General features: G+C 37.2%; 1 protein-coding gene across 2 annotated transcripts in view; it reads right to left on the reverse strand.

Moving 5' to 3' along the window:
* Window positions 1–20029, reverse strand: part of PTGER3 (prostaglandin E receptor 3) — a 201356-nt gene that overhangs the window by 67595 nt on the left and 113732 nt on the right. The gene's annotated exons all lie outside the window — the stretch shown is intronic.

The following is a 20029-nucleotide window of genomic DNA, read 5'->3' on the forward strand; positions in this document are numbered from 1 at the left end:
ACAGGCAGAGAGAGAGGAGGAAGCAGTCTCCCTGCTAAGCAGAGAGCCCGATGCAGGGCTGGATCCCAGGGCTCGACCTGAGCGACCTAAGCTAAAGGCAGAGGCTTTAACCCACTGAGCCACCCAGGCGCCCCGGTACACGGTAACTTCTATATGCCTGTTGAATAAGTGAGTTGAACAAATGCATAAATGGAGAGCTTGGAAAGAAAGTACACTGATTAAGAATTCCAAAGATCTTAAAAGAATTATTGTTTTAAAAATAACTGAGGGCTTAAGTGGGTACGAGAAGAATCAATGAAACAAGATGGGATTGGGAGGGAGACAAACCATAAGTGACTCTTAATCTCACAAAACAAACTGAGGGTTGCTGAGGGGAGGGGTTTGGGAGAAGGGGGTGGGATTATGGACATTGGGGAGGGTATGTGCTTTGGTGAGTGCTGTGAAGTGTGTAAACCTGGTGATTCACAGACCTGTACCCATGGGGATAAAAATATATGTTTATAAAAAATAAAAAATTAAAAAAAAATAACTGAGAAGGAAAAAATTTGGATACAAATATAGTATACTGGTTAAGATCATAAAATTTGGAGTTAGGTTGTATCAGTTTAGTTTGGAGCGCCTGATTATCTTCTGCCAACTTGCTAACAGTCTCTAAAAGAATAAACTTTAGTTTTTAAATGATAGCAGTTATTAAGAGCCTTGATTATAATTGTTCATTTGGTCAATTTCTGCCAAAACTCAAAGCCAATCTAGTTTGGAAGCTTCCAAATTCACTTTTTCTCAAACAAGAATTTACCTTTTCTGTCTAGCATCTTAAGTATTTTGATTATGCATTGGTCATTCTGGACTTGAATTATAGGAACTAGGGGTCAGAATCTCATTGCGCTGTACTTAAACATTTTGTGTAGTTCTGGGCAATTCCCTTCAAAGTTCTGGGCCCTCTTTCTTCTCATCAAGAACAAGAATACATTAAAATAGACTGTCATATGGCTTCTGATAGCACTAGCATGCTGATTCTGTGGTTGGGTTTTGAACATAGTCTTCCAATTGGTAGTACACTTCTTATTGTAGTTCCTGAAACAAATGATGATAGCTGATACGTAGCTGACTTCCTTAGACACCAGTTGCACGAGACCCAACTGCCCAAGCAAAATGAAGCAGAGAGAAAGGGACAACTTTGCTATTACATTTAAGTTTAAAATATCTCTATCAATGAAACAGACATAGTTTCTTGAAAATTTATCCAGAAATAAGAACAGAGGCCCTGATTTTCAGTAAGAAGTTGAATCACTAATGACACAGCCTGAAACTGCTCCCTGGGCTCATTTGGAATGATGCTACATTCTGTTCAAGGAGGCCATCTGCAAAGCATGGGTTCCACATCCCCAATCCTCCACCTGCCAGGCCCACTGCAACTTATTTCTCTAATCATTTGAACCACAGCCTCAGTTCTGTCCTGTAATTTAGGCTGCAGGGATCTAACTCAACCCAAAACAATGTTGAATTCTGAAATGATGACAAAGGAATAACTTTGCCTATTTTTCCCTTTCTAAAAAAGGAAATTTCTCCAGTCTGTATATTCCAGTGATGCTCTATTGGGTCATGCTATAAAGAATCCGGTCCTTCATTTTTCCTAATTCTCAGAAACTGTCACGAAATATCTCTTCCAGTAACCCAAGAGGAACTGAGAAATTCGGGAACACAGCTGATCAGTAAACGCAGGGAGTGGAAAACATATCTTATAGAACGTATTTACCTAGTTAGGACATCATTTAGATTTTCAGCACCTGTCTGATATGTTGACTTGTATGTATTTAAATGACTAGATATCATTTCAATTCAGGCAGGAAATCATTCAGCTATTCTATCCTTTACAGTAACTAAAATTCAGGCAGTTGAATAGGCATTTTTAATCTCTGCTTTTGTTGAAGAAAAATACTTACTTTTCACTTTGAGTTTTGCTGTTGCTAATATGTTAAAGAAAATAAATATAGGATAAGACTATTGCTTTCTGAGTCTATGTTTAATGGAAGCACTATTTTATACTCCGTGCATTAGAGAGAAAAATAAAAGCCAGATAAATTGCAAAGGAAGTTTCATTTAAAATGTCTAAACTATTTTTTTAAGTATTTTAACAGATTAGGTTGGACATCCAGTTATCATAGCCACAAAGTGGCCTTAAATATCTTATCAGAAATTTTGATTTCCAGCAGCCTAGGGTGAAAAGATGTATCTTTACAAATGACAAAGGAGCCCTACACATTACTGGGGCAGGGCTAGTTTATGGGGTCACCTCCTTGTCCTTTGCAGAGGCTCTTTTGATTGTGGCAATTCTTGGGGCTAAGAATTGGGTTCCTGATTAATCTTTTTTTTTAATTTTTAAAAATTTATTTATTTTTAGCATAACAGTATCATTATTTTTTCACCACACCCAGTGCTCCATGCAATCCGTGCCCTCTATAATACCCACCACCTGGTACCTCGACCTCCCACCCCCCCGCCACTTCAAACCCCTCAGATTGTTTTTCAGAGTCCATAGTCTCTCATGGTTCACCTCCCCTTCCAATTTCCCCCAACCCCCTTCTCTCTAACTCCCCATGTCCTACATGCTTTTTGTTATGCTCCACAAATAAGTGAAACCATATCATAATTGACTCTCTCTGCTTGACTTATTTCACTCAGCATAATCTCTTCCAGTCCCGTCCATGTTGCTACAAAAGTTGGGTATTCGTCCTTTCTGATGGAGGCATAATACTCCATAGTAAAGTATGGACCACATCTTCCTTATCCATTCATCCGTTGAAGGGCATCTTGGTTCTTTCCACAGTTGGGCGACCGTGGCCATTGCTGCTATAAACATTGGGGTACAGATGGCCCTTCTTTTCACTACATCTGTATCTTTGGGGTAAATACCCAGGAGTGCAATGGCAGGGTCATAGGGAAGTTCTATTTTTAATTTCTTGAGGAATCTCCCCACTGTTCTCCAAAGAGGCTGCACCAACTTGCATTCCCACCAACAGTGTAAGAGTGTTCCCCTTTCTCCACAGGAATCCATCAGAATCCTAGAGGAGAACATAGGCAGTAATCTCTTCGATATCAGCCACAGCAGCTTCTTTCAAGATACGTCTCCAAAGGCAAAGGAAACAAAAGTAAAGATGAACTTCTGGGACTTCATCAAAATCAAAAGCTTCTGCACAGCAAAGGAAACAGTCAAGAAAACAAAGAGGCAACCCGCGGAATGGGAGAAGATATTTGCAAATGACAGTACAGACAAAAGGTTGATATCCAGGATCTATAATGAACTCCTCAAACTCAACACACACAAAACAGACAATCATATCAAAAAATGGGCAGAAGATATGGACAGACACTTCTCCAAGAAAGACATACAAATGGCTATCAGACACATGAAAAAATGTTCATCATCACTAGCCATCAGGGAGATTCAAATTAAAACTACATTAAGATATCACCTTACACCAGTTAGAAGGGCCTGGTTAATCTTAACATTTGCCTCAATTTCTCTTTTGTGTGTAGAAACTTTTGGGAGTTTTTTATAAGAATATAAGCGACAATTTCAATTTCTCTTATGTGTGTAGAAACTGCTGGATTTTTAAAAAAAGAATGTAAGTGACGATGCAAAGTGAATGTTCAGGAAACAGACTGTCTCTGGAGGATCTTTCGAAGTTGAGGATCCATTTTCTACTCCACACTAAACTTGTCAACCTTACTTTTCCAACCTTTTGGTCAATTTTGTGTTTTTAATGACAACCCTTTCAATGTGCTAGAGAATGGAGGACTGGCAGATTTCTATCCCTCCTGTAATAACAGCTCTTTAGAACTCCAAAGGCTCACTGTGACTGGGCAGGGCTTCAAGATACTTTGGACCAAGATTTCACTTTCTCAGGGCTCTGCTTGCTAAAGGAAATCTTAGAAAACAAACTGAACCACGGTGTTAATGATTAATTATGGTTTACTTTGTTTTTCCCCCAGATTATGTTTGCATGCTGACATATAGTATCAATGTCCATAGCCCAAAGTATAAATAATATGGGAGTTTTAGAGATAGACACAAAGCCAAGGATTGAGGGGGTTTTGTTGTTGTTGTTATTAAAAAAACATTTTTCTTTCTTTCTTTTTTTTTTTTTTAAGATTTTTATTTATTTGACAGACAGAGATCACAAGTAGGCAGAGAGGCAGGCAGAGAGAGAGGAGGAAGCAGGCTCCCTGCTGAGCAAAGATCCCTGATGCGGGGCTCGATGCCAGGACCCCAGAATCATGACCTGAGCCAAAGGCAGAGGCTTTAACCCACTGAGCCACCCAGGCGCCCCAAGAAAACCTTTTTCAACAAACCTACTCAAGAGAGTAAAACACATATATGAACAATTATATAAAACAGGAAAAAAGCTGCCTCTGTTTGCCAATAGGTGTGTGAATTTAGTTTCCTTATATATGTTAGGTAGGGGTGATGCCACCTCCTCAGATAATTATTTTAAGAATTAAATGAAATAACTTGTAAAAGAACATATCCTAGAAACAAAGTACATGTTAGCTTCTGTTCTATGTTCTGAAACAAGAACCCTAAATTCAGCATCTGTCATTCATATTTTATTACTGAGCATTAGTGGTGGTTAGATAGAGAAGGACAAGAAGCGCTAAAGGAGAAATCAAGAATCCTGACAACTACTGTAAGTTGCTGACCTGACACAAGTTCTATACATAACAAACCCCTACCAGTATACTGGTGACATGTAAGACAGTTAAGGAAGCTGGTAAAGTTTTGTTTGAGGCACTGCAGTTATTGTGAACTCTTCATCTGCTTTTGTGTTCACTCACTCACTCATTCACTTATTTATTTGAATTGCAAATAAATGACGGGTGCTCAGAATTTTTTTCACAGACGAGTGAAAGAGATTTATGAAGAGTCTATTATGTTGTAGGTACTATTCTAAGTACAAGGCAATTTTTAAAAATAGAAAGGTTTTGCCCTCAATGGGCATACAACTTAGTGGCAGAGATAGGAATAGATCCAGAAAAATGTGTGCACATTTCTGAATGTACAAAAGAGGAAGTGTCACAACCATGTGCCTAACGGGCTCTCAGTCTGTGCCCACTCCCAGGGCATTGTTTCTTTGCTACCAAATCTGGATCATCATCTGTTTCATGTGGCTTCTTGCTAACAACAAGTATCTGTGCAGGCCTAAACAACAGGATCTATGCGGTTGTCAAGTCCCAGCTATTGTCCAAGTAAATACACAGACAGAGAAACATATCCCTGGAGGAAGCTTCTGGGTCTCTGACAAATACCCCTTTGCCCATCAGAAAGGACATTCATTGGGTAGAAGAGCCAGCACAGCTTGTTTCCTGGTGCAGAGAAAGAAGGGGAGCTGTGAGGCTAGGGATTCCAACACTCAACCTCCCTGTAGTGCATATGGAGGACACAGATTCTCACTGACAGAGTATTTTCTACCTGGAACAAGGGCTGCTTTTGCCCATAAGATTTAGTTTGCTTTGGAGTGGCAGTAAAAAGTCTGGAGTTAAAAGTGCCCGCTACAGGGCACCTGGGTGGCTCAGTGGGTTAAAGCCTCTGCCTTTGGCTCCAGTCATGATTCCAGGGTCCTGGAATCGAGCCCTGCAACGGGCTCTCTGCTCAGCAGGGAGCCTGCTTCCTCCTCTCTCTCTCTCTCTCTCTCTGCCTACCTCTCTGCTTACTTGTGATCTCTGTCTGTCAAATAAGTAAATAAAACCTTAAAAAAAAAAAGTGCCCGCTACTTCCTGTGTATATGAGAAATGCATGACTCAATGCATCATGTGTCTGCTGTTGTGCAAAGCTGTGGTCAGCAGAATGGATACAAACATAGTGATTTGAAGGAGCAGCTACACCACAATTTTATAGTTGTAATGTCCACAATAACCAAACTATAGAAAGAGCCCAGATGTCCATTAACAGATGAATGGATAAAGAAGATGTGGTATATATGCAATAGAATATTACTCAACCATCAAAAAGAAAGAAATCTTGCCACTTGCAATTACATGGATGGAACCCAGGGGTATTATGCTAAGTGAAATAAATCAGAGAAAGACAAACACCCTATAATTTCATTCATATGTGGAATTTAGGAAAGAAAACAGAGGACCATTGGGAAGGGAAGAAAATTAAGATGAAAACAGAGAGGGAAACAAACCATAAAAGATTCTTAACTGTAGAGAACAAACTGAGGGCTGCTGGAGGGGATGTGGGTGAGGGGGTGGTAGAATTGGGTGATGAGCATTAAAGAGGGCACTTGATGGAATGAGCACTGGGTGTTATATGCAACTGATGAATCTGAATTCTACCCCTGAAACTGATGATACAGTATATGTTAACTAAATTGAATTCAAATAAAAAACTCAAAACCAATGGACAGCTGTGGTCAGTGGTGATTTGAAGACACGAGGGCAGGGGCATAAATAATTTGTCCACACTTCAAAGCCTGTTGTATGTGTGGGCCAGCCTTGTTGCTATGACAATTCAGTGCCTTTGGAGTCCTCTGTTAGCTCTGTTGAGTGCCGCAGGTACTCACAGTTGGTAGCAGTGCCCTGCAAATCTACCCTCTTGTTTTACAGCACTTCAGAGCAATAGCAACCTGAGAAAGCTTTTGAAGACTTTAACCTCCCAATCTCTACTAGAGTTCTCGTGAACTGTCTCACATAAATTAAGAAGAAGTAATGCATTTGCTACGTAAATGCATATTCAGAAAACAAAACAAAACAGTTGATTTCCTAGCACCTCACCCCTACCAGTAAGATTATCTGTGAAGATTAAGTAAATCAGGCATGTATTAATGTAGTTATTGGCACAAGTTAAGTGTTCTATGGATATTATCTGTTATTATTCTTATAAGAATTTAAGAATTATTATTATTAAGAATAATTATTTTTGTTATTAGAATAAGAATACTATAAGAGTAATAATTGTTATTTCTATATATATATCTCATTGTCAACATCATATTGCCTTGCCTAATTAGAATATTTCTATGTTAACCATTAACCCAATAAAAGAACCCCAAACTCCCAAGTCCTTTATAATCTGTCTCCAACTTACACTTCTTTCTGGCTTTATCTCCTGCTACATGCTGCCCCACATCCTGTACTTTGTTTTAATGGCTGGCTTACCACTTCCTATATATCATGTGTTTTACCTTCTCTCTCTTTGCTCCTGCTGTTTCCACTGCTTTGAACAGTCTCTACCTGGAAAACTCCTAGCCGTCTTTTCACATATTAGAGTTCATATGGCATTTCTTTTTTAAAGTTTTCCGTGACTCAGAGCCTAGGGAAAAAGGAGTCACTATTGTGTTAGTCTTTCACAGATGTTATGTCTCCTCTCAAGACTTCAGAATCTTCCAGATGCTGACTTTATAATTCATGGGTTTTTTTCCCCTTTGGGATCTACTACAGAATAAAGCATGTGCTAAGTGTTAACTAAATATTTATTGAACGGGTGAAGTTTTTTTAAAGTATAGGATGTTCTTACATAGATTATCTCATTTGATCCTTTCAAAGCTCCTGGGAAGAAGCCAGGGCAAAGTAGAATAGTATAATGATTAAAAATGATAAAAATAGTATAGTGATTAAAAAAAAAAAACAATTTCTCCAGAAGGATGTTAAATGACTTGTGACTTGAGTCCATAAGGCCTTGAGCAAGTTGTATAATCTCTCTGATCTTAATTTACTTCTTCTGTAAAGTGAAGGCAACATTTATACCTATTATTAAATGAGATAATCCACATAAAGTGCATGTCTCTGTACTTGACACATGCTAATAAACAATAGCTCTCTAAAATTATTGTACAGAGTATCAGAGAAATTAAATGACTTGTGAAAACTCACACGGCTAGCCAAAGACTGAATTGAGTGAAATTTTTTTCTGATTCCTGGTCCAGTTATCTTTCCATTCTAACATAACCTCCATCTCCTAGAAATATTAATAAAGAGAACTAAGTTAGAGACAGAAGATAATTTTCTGTTGCTTTTCTATCATGTTAGTGCATCTAAGGTGAACATAAGGAGTAAATAGAGAATTGGTTTTCCTGATTTATTCCAAACTAAAACATGTATTTTGATATTCAGGCTTTAAAACACCATTGATTAAATACCATCATAAAAACTAATACTTTGAATTTATATAATGCTTTTCCTCCAGAGTATACAGGATTTTCTTGTGATACTTCATTTATCTTCTCACCTATATAAAATGTGATTCTTATCATTTTATATTTGTTCACTCACCATATATATATCACCATATATATATGTCTATATAGATAAATATCTATCTATCTATCTATCTCTATCTAGTATCTAGTCCAGTGGCAGCATATAGCAATATTATATATATACATATATGTATATATATAATGGACTAGATACTAGTTACTATGTATAGTATATATATATACATATATATGTATATATATAATGGACTAGATACTAGTTACTAGTTACTAGTTAGTATATATATAATGGACTAGATACTAGATACTAGTTACTATATATACTATATGTATATATATAATGGACTAGATACTAGTTACTAGACTAGATACTAGAGATACAAAAATGAAAGAGACTGCAATTCTGCTCTTGACTGTTAATCTAGATGAAGGAGTCCAACTTGGAATAAACCACAAGTACTCAAACTAGTGAGTACTATCATGGTGACAAAAGCAGTGGATGCTTATGGCAGCGGGAACATATGAATTTGCTTAGGAATAATGGAAATGAAAGGGAATTTAGAGTTAAATCTAGTAGTGCTACTTTATTCTATAAACCAGTGGTCTCTAAATATTTTTGATTACACACTGCTACTTAGAAAAAAATAATGTTTTGGTTCTCATTCTTTGCATATCTTTAATGCATTTAAAATAAAGTATGTGTCTGTATAACTGCTAATATGTTATGTTTGGGGCATTTGTCTGTTCTATGATACAACCATTCCACTGCCAGGTATATTCTTGAATGTTTTACATGTGCCCCAAGAGCATATATTAATACTGGGGCACCTGGGTTTCTCAGTCAGTTCAATGCCCCACTCTTGAGTTCAGCTCTGGTCATGATCTCAGGGTCATGGGATTGAGCTCCAAATAGGGCACTGTGATCAGCAAAGAGTCTGCTTGTCCCTCTCCCTCTGTTCCTCCTCTTGCTCACTCTCTCTCGCTCTCAAATAAATAAATAAATAATATATTTTTAAAAATACATACTCCCCATAGTAGAATTGCCCATATAGATAAACTTGGGGGAAAAGTCTAAATATCCATCAGCAAGAGAGCTGATAAATAACTCTTGAGTCATTTGTATAGTGGTATATTCCTCCTCAGTAAAAATTAATGAACTACAGCTTCATGCAACACTATGAACAAATCTTTAAAACATAATACTGAATTTAGAAACAAGTTGCAAAAAGCAAATATAGTATGGTACCATTTTAAAAAGTTTAGAAACAAGCAAACTATACAATACAGTATTTCTAAATAAATACATATGTCATAAACCAATGAAAAAGTTAGGAAATCATAAAAAAGTTAAATATGACTTGGGTGGGGATGGGTGGGTGATAGCAAGAGGTGGGGAGAGGTGAAAGCAGAGGTAGATGGAACAGTTCTGGTGATGTTCCAGGATGTAAGTGAGTGATGAGTTCACAGGTATGCATTTTTTTACTGTACTCTATAACTTGTCTATATGTCACAGTCTTTAGTAAATATCAAATATCACATAAAAAAAAGATCGAATATAAATAGAAGTCCCGATATTTTTTTTCTGAACCTCAACTAAACTCCTCTTGGCGCTACACAGAGACTATTAAATCAGGCAATGGGAGCCATGGATATATTTTCGGTAGGGGAATGAAATGCTATATTCCTGATTTTAAAAAGAAGATATTATACATTATATGGTAATAAAAAATGAAATTAAAATAAGATGGTTTATCAGCAGTATAGAGGAGAGGCAATTCATGTGAGATCTTGGGGTTATAACTCAATAGAGTGGTTTTGGGAACAAATTATAGAACGTTGGCTTGAGAGCCATTGAAGAGATAGGACCAGCAGGAATTAGTGAAGGTAAAGGAGATGACAATCATTTAAGACGGCTATTAGTTTCCAAACCAATGCCCTTAATCAAAACAGAGAATACAGCCAAAAAGCATAATTATGGAGTATAATGATAGAGAAGATAGTGTTATATACCCAAGGGTTTGAAGCTATAAATAAAAATGAGATTTTCTGGGAGCAGTTAGAAATACCTCTGGAGTCACAAGAATGGTGGGCTCTGGAAATAAGGCCCAGACATCACCAATGCTCCAGTAACTAAGACTGCAAACGTAGGTGAGATCATTCAAAAAACAGCATGTCAAATAAAAAGTGAAGAGTAGTACTGGATTCCTAGAAGCTGTCCACCATGAAGAAGGCTAAGGAGAAGAGAATCAGGAAAGTGTGGAAAAGATAGTGGCCCTGATGTCAAGTACCTCTGGGTAAGTAAAGTGAAATAGAAATTGTAACTGAAATACAGAGGCTATGCCAAACTCAAGCCTATAAACCAGATGTCTTAACTTAGCTCCCCTGTGAGTGCCCTATTCACTCATCTAATCGTTTTCAACTTGTATGGTAGAGAATGCTATAGGTACTTGAAATGTCTAAAGAGACATTATTCTTCTTTCTACAAATACTAAGCAATTTTATCTGCCAGGCACTATGTAAGGTTCTGTTCTTGTAGTGCTTAAGAATATTTTCTGTTATTAGTGAAGGAACCCATTTATCATAATCAATATGCACATATATAGTATATGTAATACATATACTATATATATTTAATGTGTATATATATATTTGTGTATATATTACTGTGTGTATGTATACACACACACACACACACACACACAAAGAAACATAATAGGGACCGTGTATAATCCCTTTTATGTCACAGGCACTGGGCTAGAAACTATTGGTAATAGAAAGATAATAACTATGCCTCAAGAAACTTATAGCATTAAACAGACAAACAAAAATCCCCAAGAGCTAATTATAAATCACTGGATTCTTACTTGACTATCATAGTATATTGCATTTTAACACCAACACTGTAATATTTACTAATTATTTTTTAAAATTTCAGTTTTACTGCATTTTCACAGTATATTAGACTTCACCAAACATGTCTTAATATTGTATTATATTACTGCTTTACATGAAGCAGTAATAATAATAATAAATAATAATAAATAAAAATAATAAAAAATAAATAAGCAGTAACAATAAGTAATAAATATAATAAAAATTATATTATTTTTTACATAGAGCATGCAGTTATGTTACAAAATAAAGAATTAATTATAAATCTAGTTTATGGGATAAAAATGACTTCCCAGGAAAAGTGACATTTAAGCTGGGAGATCAGCTGTTAAGCATGAAATAACATAATTTCCACGAGATATTTAATTTGGAAAAAAAAGTAGTCTTCTCCCAAACCACTGCATTTTATAGAAATTCCAGATTATTAATCATGTTGATTGTGTTAAAAATATCTAACTTCAAATGTGCCCCCCCCCCACACACAGGAATATTACTCAGCCATAAAAAATGAAATCTTGCCATTTGCAGTGGCATGGATGGAGCTAGAGAGTATTATGCTAAGCAAAATAAGGCAGAGGAAAAACGAATATCATATGATTTCACTGACATGTAGAATATAGGAACAAAAACAAATGAACAAAGGGGAAAAAAGAGACAAACCAGAAAAGACTCTTCACTATAGAGAAAAAACAAATGGTTACCAGAGGGGGGTTGGGGGGGGTGAAATAGTTGAAGGGGATAAAGATTAATAACAAGCACTGAGTAATGTATAGAATTGTTGAGTCCTTCTACTGTACACCTGAAACTAATTCAACACTGTATGTTAATTATAATGGAATTAAAATGTAAAAAAATATGTCTAAAATGCAACTGCTAATATAGTAGGATGTGTTTAAAAGATGTGGAGGAACTTTGGCAAGAGAAACAAAAGCAAGATTAAACTATGGGGACTACACCAAAACAAAAAGCTTTTGTACAGAAAGGAAACCATTAACAAAGCAAAAAGACAACCCATTGAATGGAAGAAGATATTTGCAAATGATATATTCAGTGAAGGGTTACCATCCAAAATATGTGAAGAACTTATAGAACTCCACACCAAAAAGTCAAATAATTCTTTTATAAATGGGCAGAAGACATGAACGAACATCTTTCCAAAGAAGACATACAGGTGGCCAACAGACACATGAAAAGATGTTCAACATCATTCATCATCACGGAAATGCAAATCAAAAGTACAATGAGATATTACCTCGTATCTGTCAGAAAGGTTAAAATCAAAAACATAAAAAACAATTGTTGTCAGGGATGTCAAGGAAAAGGAACCCTCATGCACTGCTGGGGAGAATGCAAACTGGTGCAGCCACTATGGAAAACAGCATGAAGCTTCTTCAAAAACTTGAAAATAGAATTACCATATGACCCAATAATTCCACTACTAGGCATTTACCCAAAAAATTGAAAACACTAATTCAAAAAGATATTTGCACCCCTATATTTATTGCACCATTACTTACAATAGCCAAGAAATGGAAGTAACCCAAGTGTCCATCAATAGATGAATGGGTAAAGAAAATGTGGTATACATCTGCAATGGAATATTACTCAGCCATGAAAAAGAATGAACTCTTGCCATTTCCAACATCAGGGATGGAGCTAGAGGGTATAATGCTAAGTGAATTAAGTCAGTCAGAGGAAAGCAAAGACCACATGATTTCACTCGTATGTGGAATTGAGGAAACAAAACAGGTGAACAAAGGAGAAAAAAGAGAGAAAAATAAGAAAAGACTCTTAACTATAGAGAAAAGATGGTTCCCAGAGGAGAGGTGGGTGAGGGCATGGGTGAAATAGATAAAAGGTATCAGGAGCACAGTTATCCTGATGAGCACTGAGTAATGTATAGAGTTGTTGACTTCCTCTATTGTATACCTGATACTGTTTTGTTTTGTTTTTTCAAAAACACACATAGTAACAAGGTGGGAACTAGGAAGTCCAATTCTAAGGTTTGATTTAAGCAAAACCCCGATTGTAGCTTTGAACTGAGAGAGTCCCCAGACCACAGGTCGGGATAAAAATTTCTCAAGATAGCTGTAAACTAGAGCTTTGTAAACTGGCCTTGTATAGAATACTCTGTTCTGTTCTAGAAAACATATAACTGATTTAGTATTTTTAATGACTAATCCAAAGTTATGAAATAAAGGAGTAATGAAGACTAATAGAGCTGTGCTTTAATTCAGCACTTTTCAGGTGAAGTCCACTTTGAAAGGCCCCTTTTGGGGTGCCTGGGTGGTTTAGTGGGTTAAGCCTCTGCCTTTGGCTCAGGTCATGATCTCAGGGTCCTGGGATCGAGCCCCTCATAGGGCTCTCTGCTCAGCATGGAGCCTGCCTCCCCACTCTCTCTCTCTGCCTGCCTCTCTGCCTACTTGTAATCTCTGTCAAATAAACAAATAAAAATAAAATCTTTTAAAAAAGGCCCCTTTTACCTTCAAAATGTAAAAGCTGTGTAGTTCTTATCTATCATCCTGTTGTCACATCTGGATGTGGTTATATAAAAAGTAATTTGGAAGAAACTTAGTGAGGTTAAAAAAAGGGGGGGGGGAGTGTTTTTTCCTAGAGCCATTTTTTTTTTTTTTTTATTGCAAACATAACTTACAAGAATGAGGCCAGGTAAAGGTTTCTGACAAAATATAATTTAATCTTTGGCTTATCTTTTGCAGTTAACCTTGTAATTTAAGCACATTCATGTAAAACATCAGCTATGTAGGTGGAGAGAATTGAAAATAGTAATTAAAAATAAAACGGGTAGTAACTGAAAAACCTAGTGAAATATTGACCAAATAATTAACTGTCTTTGGCCACCCTGGTTAATCAAATACTTTGTGACACACATCACTCTGTATGAAATGACATTGCTTTCACCCTAAACCAGTTTTTCCAAATGGTGTTTATGTCAGAGTGGTAAACTGGGAAACAGGTGGAAAGGTAATTCTTCACTGAGTTTGCAGAAGTTTACAAGGAAGAGCACTTATCTCTGCTACTTCTTAAGTTACTAGTAACTGGATGGAGAAATAAGCAATACTTTTAACTTGTAATTTTATCTCCCATGATTTATTGGATCTTCGAAAACTCCAGTAGAAAGGGAAAAATAAACAGTATTTGCCGTAATACTTCTTCTACCAGTGGGGGGAGATTAGTGAATGAGTAAATGAAATATGGACAAATACAGTAATGCTCTGAGAACAAAGGAAGTTAGCTATTTTGAGCAACTCAAGGCAGAGGAAACGATTTCTGGACTATTGCTCAAAAAATAGAAATCTCTTACTGGTTTAAAATCTGCTTCCAGGTATATAGTCCTATTTTATGTCTCTTATTTTTGGACCTCAATTACATTTATATCCAAAGATGAAGCTGTTCCAAAGTAAATAACTGTTCCAAACTAAATAAATTGTTATTTTATGTTCCCAAAGTATATCAAGAAATGCCAATGGACTTTGGCTTCAGGGCTTCTGAAATTGAGAGTATATATTCTCAACATAGCTGGCTGGGAGTGGGATAAGGGGTATCTGAAGTTCTGAACCAGAGCTGAACATTGAACCAGACTGTAACATGTTGACCCAGAGGCCCACAGCAACTTCCAGCCACTGAGCTAACTATAGCCACCTCAGGACTCCCTGGTGGTTAGTACCTTGAGCAAACACTGGGAGTAAGAAAAGTCCCAACCACCCAGTTTTAATAGCTAGACTTATTGTGTACTTTTTCTTTCAATGCTTAGGTATTGGAAATCATGACTTCAGAAGGGATAATGGCAGAGCTGTGGGGTTTTTTTGTTTGTTTGTTTGTTGTTTTTTAACTCAGAATTTAGGGAAGTGTTAACTTTTTTTTATTTGCTGCTTTGTCCTCCAAAGTGGTAACAATGTTGCAAGCAGTTGGTAGTAGGTGGGGCAGTCTCTTTCTTGGTAGCTGATTGAGAAGTTAAAGGATGCTCTAAGCACATAAATCAGGCACATAGAAGAAGAGGATGGTTCTAGTTGTGTAGAATAAAATCTTCAAAGATTTCATCATTCTCACATTGATAGTAATAGCTCCATTTATTGAAAGCTTTCATAAACCATCCTTGTATTAATCTCTTCACATAGATTCTCATTTTATTCTCCTGCCAATCACGTAGACCAAGTATCCTCATCCGCTTCCTACAGAAGAGTAAAGTGAGGCTTAGAAATGTTCATTGGTTTATGGAATATATTTTTTAAAGATTTTATTTATTTGACAGATGGAGATCACAAGTAGGCAGAGAAGCAGGCAGAGAGAGAGGCGGAAGCAGGCTCCCCACTGAGCAAAGAGCCTGATATGGGGCTCTATCCCAGGACTCTGGGATCATGACCTGAGCTGGAGGCAGAGGCTTTAACCCACTGAGCCACTCAGGTGTCCCTATCATTCAGTGTTTTAAAATCCGGTGCTGGTGATGGATGGGCCAGTTTTGCTGATGTGGGAGAGAAGCACCAAGAGACCAAGTTTCTCAAGAGCAAACAGTTAAGGTGAAGCTGCAGAGTCAGGAGACTAGGAGATGAAAGGAAACTCAGCTTTGCCAAACTAAGTTTCCTCAATAGAAGTACCTGAATTCCTGAAGTGAAGCCAGTCACTTTGAGATATGTGTCTTATTTATGGTACAACATTTTCACAATGATGTATGTGACTCATATGTACACTCAGAGACACAGGACTGTGAGAGAAAAAAAGAAGCAGAATTCAATAGGCCAGTCTTGTTGGTTAGCTTTGGTAAAAGTCTTGGTTGCGATTGTTTTACCTTGTGGGTTGTTTACTGTTAGGTCTGAAGTCCTGCTTCCCAGACAATGAAGATTTAATTTTTCTAACTTTTTATCTGTGCTTCTGATGAACTGGGGTAATAAAATTCTGTTCCAAAGTCACAGAGACATGTATGGATCACTTAGGAGGCACAATAAAGCCCTGAAAGAAAGTCAATAAAGACTCTTCTTCGGGCGCCTCGGTGGCTGGCTGCCTTTGCCGGTCTCCCTGCTCAGCAGGGAGTCTGCTTCTCCCTCTGACCCTCCACGTCTCATGCTTTCTCTCTCTCTTAAATAAATAAAATCTTTTTAAAAAACCCTCTTTAAAAAACAAAACAAAACAAAAAGATTCTTTTTCTACCCTTATTTTCTAACAGAATTGAAGTGACTCCTGTGGTAAGGCAGGATAGCTATATAATGTTGGGTAAACCAAGGGTGCCTGGGTGGCTCAGTGGGTTAAAGCTTCTGCCTTCGTCTCAGGTCATGATCCCAGGGTCTTGGGATCCAGCCCCGCATCGGTCTCTCTGCTCAGCAGGGAGCCTGCTTCCTCCTCTCTCTCTGCCTGCCTCTCTGCCTACTTGGGATCTCTGCCTTCCTCTCTGCCAACTTAAAAAAGAAAACACTGAATGATAAAAATGTTCATGGACTGCCTGTAGGGACAATTAGGTGTCTCCAGAGATATGGGAATATAGGCCATGCATGTAATATTACCCAGAGAATTTACCTACATCAGTGTGAAGATATAAATAAAGTTAATAGTTACGTAAGATGATTTAGCATTTGAATTATGAAGAGCACAGTTTCTAAAACATTCTCCAGACCTCCTTTCCTGACAGAAGCAGCCATAACAACAGAAACAAAACTTCCATAAGAAACAGCTGTCCAAGCCCATTTTAAGCTGTAAGGTCAGCTGTCACAATGATTGCTTCCTCAAATTGACCTCCTCTGACCCAGCAGCTTTCAACTTTCTCTTCTTGGCTCTTTAAGATACTTGTTGATCTCCAGATGTGCTTTGTATAAACATGTGGTTTATATTTTAAACCAGAGATAAAGAGAGAAGACTGTATCTGTTATGAGCCCACTAAGATGCCCGAATCCTAAAGTCAAGTGTAACAAAGCATCTAGGAGATTTGAGAAAAAGAAAAAAATGTTGGAAGGAAGTACTGTAAAGACAGAAATGGGTTAATAAGAGGCTCTGGGAGCTAATTTCAGAAATTTCTCACTGTAGGTGACATCAGAGATACACTTTTATTTGCACATATATATAATACACAGGAAAATCTAAATATTTCTTTACTTCCTCCTCTAATTTTCACCTAGGTAACCTAATTTAGACTAAGTGGGGGGGGGCATTTCTCATTTCCTTTTGCCAATTCTTTCTGTTCAGTTATTATTATAAGCAGAAACAACAAAAAATTTATTTTTGTGTCATTTGGCATGATTTTAGCCAAAATTATTATTATTATTTTTTTAACCTCAGACAGCTTGATACAGGAATTACATTCACTGTATACAGGATTCTCTAATGAAAATGGGCTGGTCACTAGCCAGGTGACCCAACCGACACCAAAAACAAGGGTCGTGCAGGGGCCAAAAAAAAAAAAAAAAAAAGGAACGTAAGAAGGATAAAACTTTTATACTGAATTGTCATGCAGAATATTGAAAAATCAGTTGGATCAATTCAGACAACCCTATACCTATTAAGGCTAAATTCTAGGTTCTATTAATACGGTAACTCAGTGTCAAGTTTTATCTTTGGCACATTCCTTTTTAGTTGTTTTGGCTTGGTCTCATTGTTTGTGTTTGCTTTTACAATATTTTATAAAGAATTGCGTACTCTTTAAAAAATATTTTTAGAGAGATATTGGCTTGTACTAGGGATGCCAATGTAAATGTGACCTGCTTCTAGCTTTAGGAGTTCAGAATATTCATCCACAGATTTTCAATGGTGTTGTTCAGTTCAGTGATCTATGGGAACAAAGAGATGGTGTGGAAAGTGGTAACTATCAAAAATTCAGAAAAGACTACAGAAGAGGAGATAATACAACTCAAAATTAGAGTTTTCCAGTTTGAAAAGTGTTGAAGAGAAGCTAAGAAAAGGGATTAACATGAAGTTACCAGGATACATGGTCTTTTCAAGAAATGAGAAGCTCAGCATGGTAGGAGTTAGGATGTGAAGGCATCAGGTTTTTTGAGAACAGACCAAAGTGTAATAAATTTGCAGAGGTGATGGGTATTAAGGAGGGCACAGGATGTGATCAGCACTGGGTGTTATATACAACCAATGGATCGTTGAACACTATATCAAAAACTAATGATGTACTTACTATATGTTGGCTAACTGAACATAATAAAAAAAAAGACTTAAAAATATTAGAAATCAAAATTGATTCAAATAATGTAATAGGTAGGTGTTATTTATTTTTTAAAAGATTTTATTTATTTATTTGATAGAGATCACAGGTAGGCAGAGAGACAGGCAGAGAGAGAGGAGGAAGCCTGCTCCCTGATGTGGGGCTTGATCCCAGGACCCTGGGATCATGACTTGAGCCAAAGGCAGAGGCTTTAACCCACTGAGTCACCCAGGCACCCCTAGGTAGGTGTCATTTAAAACACGGAAAGCACAGCCAAAGAGACGCACACACATTAACAGTTATTACAATGTAAGTATGAACGCATCTGCATATAGCTCTCCCTCTATACTTCCTCCTGCCCCTCTGCTGCCAACCTAGTAAGTCCTCACATTTCTCAGACAGCGTAACGATTCCATGTCCAAGATGCTTCTTTCCTATCAATGATAACAAAAAAGAAACTTATAAATTGGTTGATTCACTAGCTGCACATTTTATCATACATTGTCACCTCAGGACATCCAAAAAGCTTAGATGTTACAAAATAATGACACTTGTCCACAACAAACACGGGTACTTCATCAAAATTCACATCCTGACCTATGGTTATAACCGAAAATGGTCTTCTATATGTGGAGATAACTAGCAAAAAGCCCTTCCCTTCACCCCTCCTCTGCTCCCTCCACCATTTTAATGACCAAGCATAGGACTGCATCTAGCTCTAAGAGGTGACTGACAGACACTCCCAGAACAGTCCTTCCTAAAAACTAACAAAAGGGCATTCATAAAGGGAGTATTTTACTACCTCTACTTTTAATATACTTTGGGTATTAGGACTTGTTTATCCTTTGACACACAGCAACATTAACTAAAACGCACATACAGAACTTTAAGACTCATGGGCACAGAACCCTTTGCTCCTCACTTCCTTCCCTGTCCCCCATCCCCATCCCCTAGTGAACCCGGTGAACAGTCAGCATATGCTCCAAGACATCAAGTTTAACGACTCCATTCCCAAAATACAAACATTCCTGTAAATTAACGATAGGAATACATTAAGTGATTCAATGGAAACATACCCCGTTGCTAATAATTGAATAGTATAGATTGGATAATGAATTCTTTTAGAAGCATTATCCTTTTGTACTCTTACTTATGTCTGTTTTAAGTGAACATTAAGGGAATGCAGTATTTTAATGGTAACCCTGCCAGGATCTTTATCTAGAGGCCTGTTGCCATTTTTGTCCTCTCTGAAATCTTTGTTGCTGAGAAAGGCGGGATTACACTTTTTTCTTTCAGATGGAGTTGGTGGAGTGTATTCTTGGTTATCGAAATACTCATAGTTTGGGGACTTTGAAATGGTAAATATTCATGGTGTGTAAAAAAGCATGATACATAACTACGATCTTAATTACATTAAAATGCTTACTTTTGTAGATACACACATGGGACCTAGAAGTCAAACTGTAAACTGCTTGTGATTATGGAGGACTTTGTTCTTTGCTTCTTGTGTTTTTCAGTTTCCTTTTATGCACAAGTTAACTCTTAAAAAATAAATTTTTTAAAACCTAAAAAAAAAAAACACGGAAAGTAGGATTAGAGACAGAGATTGGTCTCAGCATAATATAGAGAGGAAGATTATGCTTATAAATACATGAGTTTTGGGTGAGGAGGGATAGTAGGTGAGAATCACTTGTGGCATTTGGAAATTCAGGGCTGGAATTGGTATTAGCTGATGTAGTGTGTATTTAGTGTCAGCAAAGAT

The sequence above is a fragment of the Mustela lutreola genome, chromosome 10 (genome assembly GCF_030435805.1).
Source record: "Mustela lutreola isolate mMusLut2 chromosome 10, mMusLut2.pri, whole genome shotgun sequence".
In the NCBI taxonomy this organism is placed as follows: Eukaryota; Metazoa; Chordata; class Mammalia; order Carnivora; family Mustelidae; genus Mustela; species Mustela lutreola.